The sequence below is a fragment of the Lipotes vexillifer genome, unplaced genomic scaffold, assembly GCF_000442215.2.
Source record: "Lipotes vexillifer unplaced genomic scaffold, Lipotes_vexillifer_v1.1 scaffold90, whole genome shotgun sequence".
In the NCBI taxonomy this organism is placed as follows: Eukaryota; Metazoa; Chordata; class Mammalia; order Artiodactyla; family Lipotidae; genus Lipotes; species Lipotes vexillifer.
In genome coordinates, this window is record NW_006782310.1 from 4805013 (window position 1) to 4809385 (window position 4373).

Below are 4373 nucleotides of genomic sequence, written 5' to 3' on the forward strand. Positions count from 1 at the left end.
CTTTCCCTCATTTTACATCCTTTTCTTTATCCAATCTGCTTAGTCTAGTTCTAAGCCTTAACTTAGTCCAACTTTAACCTGTCTCCCAAGACCTAACAGTATCTTCAACACTATTCCCTGAGCCCTGAAGCCACCAAAATTGCTTCATATCTTCTCCCAAATTGTCTTCACCTGAGATTCCAACTCTTCCCACTCTCTTCTTCTCTATCTCATCCACCTTAACTTTATTTTTTTAATTAATTTATTTTATTTTTGGCTGTGTTGGGTCTCTGTTGCTGTGTGCGGGCTTTCTCTAGTTGCAGCAAGTGGAGGCTACTCTCCGTTGTGGTGCATGGGCTTCTCACTGTGGTGGCCTCTCTCTGTTTCGGAGCACGGGCTCCAGGTGCGTGGGCCCCAGCAGCTGTGGCACACGGGCTTCAGTAGTTGTGGCACACAGGCTTCAGCAGTTGTGGTACGCAGGCTCTGTAGTTGTGGCAAACGGGCCCGGCCACTCTGCGGCATGTGGAATCCTCCTGGACCAGGGCTCGAGCCCGTGTCCCCTGCATTGGCAAGCAGATTCTTAACCACTGCGCCACCAGGGAAGCCCCAAGTCTACCTTAACTTTAAAGACCACCTTAAATTCTACCTTCTTTTCTTTCCCAACCAGTCCAATACATGTGAGAATTTCCTTTCTATGTCATTAACTGACTTGAATGACTTATTTAGTACTTACACCACTAGTTATTTATAATTATACATATCTACATATATGTCACTGAGAGCAAAATCTAGCTGCGGAGAGAATATATATAATTCATATGTCCACTTTACTGGGAACGGGCGCCTGGGTGGAGAGCAGCAGGGTAAGGGAACCCAGGAGAACTGCTCTGCCACGTGGCTTACAGTCTCAGGCTTTATGGTAATGGAGTTAGTTTCCGGGTTGTCTCTGGCCAATCATTCTGACTCAGGGTCCTTCCTAATGGTTTGTGCATCACTCTGCCAAGATGGATTCCAGCAAGAAGGATTCTGGGAGGCTGTTAGGACATATGGACTGACGTCTCCTCTCTCCTTTTGACCTTTCCCAAATTCTTCCAGCTGGTGGTAGCTTGTTAGTTCCGAGTTCCTTAGTAGGACCTCCTGCTGTAAGATAACTCATGCAAGTGATTACTATCGGGCCTGGCTAAGGTGGGCGGTTTTAGTCAGTGGTTCCCCTAACAACTGTACCATGGCTTTCCACACCATGCAGTTAGATCTGTATTTATTGACATTGTTAATTATTGCTGTGTTTTCAAAATAGTGATTGTAACTGTTTATGCCCTTAGATAATTATGACTTATTTTCATATCTTGGGTCCTCTGATCATATTTCTCAATTTGTCTTCCCAAATACAGGCCTCAAATTTAGAACAATGCATTTTTTTCCATAAACTATCTTTGGCTTTCTTGGAATGGCCACCAAGTAACAAGAAGATATGCCCCTTCAACTTAAAGAAGGAAGACTATCACAAGAAGACACTGTAGACCAATATCACTTATGAATATGTGGTATACAAGGAATACAAAATCCTTAACAAAATACTAGCAAACCAAATCCAGCATCATATTGAAAGATTGTACATGAAGACCAAGTGGGATTTATCCCAAGAATGCAAGGGTGGTTCAAATACAAAAATCAATCAATATAATACACCATATAAATAGAATGAAGAAGAAACATATGATCATCTCAATTAGTGGGGAAAAAAAAGCATATGACAAAATCCAGCATCCTTATATGATAAGAAAAAAAAAAAACCCTCATCAAAGTAGGAATATTTTTATTCTCAACATAATAAAGAACATGTATGGAAAAACCTACAGCTAACACTATATTTAATGGTGAAAGACTGAAAGCTTTCCCCCTAAGATCAGGAAAGACAAGGATACCTATTTTTGCCCCTTCTTTTCAACATTATACTGGAAGTTCTAGCCATAGAAATTAGGCAAGGAAAAAGAAATACAAGGTATCGGAATTGGAAAGGAGGAGGTAAATGTATATCTTTTTGCAGAAGATATGATCTTATATATAGAAAATTGTATATATAAGGAATCCATAAAAAATAATTAGAACTAATAAATTAATTCAGCAAAATTACAGGATACCAGATGAACACACAAAAATCAGTTGTATTTCTATACACCAGCAATGAAAAATTTGACAATTAATTTAGGAAAACAGTCCCATTTATAGTAACATCAAAAATAATAAAATACCTAGGAATGCATTTAACCAAGAGGATTTTCAGGTATACACTGAAAACTATAAAATACTGTTTGAAAGAAATTAAAGACCTAAATAAGTAGAAAGACAAATCTTATTTATGGACAGGAAGACATATTGTTAATATGGAAATACTACCCAAAGCAATTTTCAGGTTCAGTACAATTCATTTAAAATCCCAATGGTCTTTTGTGCAGAAATAGAAAAGCTGATCCTAAAATTCATATGGAATTGCAAGGGACACTGAATGACCAAAACAATCTTGAAAAAGGAAAGCAAAGTTGGAGAGCTCACAGTTTCTGATTTCAAAACTTCCTACAAAGCTACAATAATAAAAACAGTGTAGCATGTTATTCAGCCATAAAAATGAATGAAATAGTAATGCATGCTAGAAGATAGATGAACCTCAAAAACATTATGCTAAGTCAAAGAAGCCAGACACAAAAGATCACATATTTATGATTCCATTTATATGTAAATATCTGGAATAGGTAAATCCAGAGACAGAAAGTGGTTGCTAGGGTGCATGGGAGGTGGGGGATGGGAGTGAGTGTTTAATGTGGATTTTCTTTTAGGGTGATAAAAATGTTTTGGAACTAGACAGAAGTGGTGGCTGCAACACATTGCAGATGTACTAAATACCATTAAAGTGTATGTTTTCAAATGGTTAATTCTATGTAATTAAGATGTTAATTCTATGCATCTTATTTCAGTACAGAAAAAAAAAAAGGAAACCTAATACAAATAATTAAGTTTATTTTACATTCTCCACTTTGTAATGGACCCAAAACTGCTATGAGAGCTCTTATGTTTACCAAACTTAGGATAAAAGAAAATTTACAAGCTAAAAAATTTCAGTCTTTCTAAGTTAAACTTTGTGTAAGTTATTTTTTTTACTTTAAAAATTTTTTAATTTTTAAGTGTAAGTGATTTACAATATTAGTTTCAGATGTACAGCATAGTGACTCGGCATTTTTGCAGATTATACTCCATTATAAGTTATTAGAAGATGATAGCTATAATTCCCTGTGCTATGTATAAGTAAGTCATTAATATACATATGTGGTTTTTTTTAATATTTATTTATTTTGGCTGCACTGGGTCTTTGTTGCTGCTCACAGGATCTTTGTTGCGACATGTGGGCTTCTTAGTTGTGGCCTGAGAACACTTGGTTACAGCATGCATACAGGATCTAGTTCCCTGACCAGGGATTGAACCTGGGTCCCCTGCATTGGGAGAATGGAGCCTTACCCAGTGGACCACCAGGGAAGTCCCTACATATGTTTCAATAATGTATTTCTCAGGTTTAAAAAAAGCATACTGATGTTCATATACAAAGACTGTACTATAACAGTCTACAAAAGATTTTACTTACAGATTTCAGGTTTAAATGTTCTTGCCCACTGATAGCGTGAGTAAAACATTATATGAACTAAATTAAAGACTATGGAGTTTTTTTCGATGCTCTCAGGATAATTATGAATTAATCCTCAATAGAGTATACTACTCTTCTCTATTCTGATAATGGTACTAAATATAATAAATTAGGGAAAGCTGTTTAGTCTTGCTACCAAAAGGTATGCATGGCCATTGTCCTCACCAGTCACTTAATCAGCTTCTACATAATCTTAGACCAGGAGATTTTAGATTATGAAGGAGATCAGAGAACAATTTCAATAGAAAGGACCTTAGCAAGTGCTGTTATCAAGTTACATGACAATAAAATTCCAAGGTACTGATCCCTGGATTCAAGTCTCTCAATTAGATGGACACAAGCCATCTTCAATTCATTGTGTTCTGGTTGTCTCTTGGAGCATAACAAACCACCCTAAAAGAGCGACTTCAAACAATAACAACCATTTTATTTTGCTCAAAACTCTGGGGAATTGGGCTTCCCTGGCGGCACAGTGGTTAAGAATCCGCCTGCCAGGGCATGGGACATGGGTTCGAGCCCTGGCCCGGGAAGATCCCACATGCCGCGGAGCAATGAAGCCCGTGTGCCATAACTACTGAGCCTGCACACCACAACTACTGAAGCCTGTGCACCTAGAGCCTGCGCTCTGCAACAAGAGAAGCCACTGCAATGAGAAGCCCGCGCACCGCAATGAAGAGTAGCCACTGCTCGCTGCAACTAG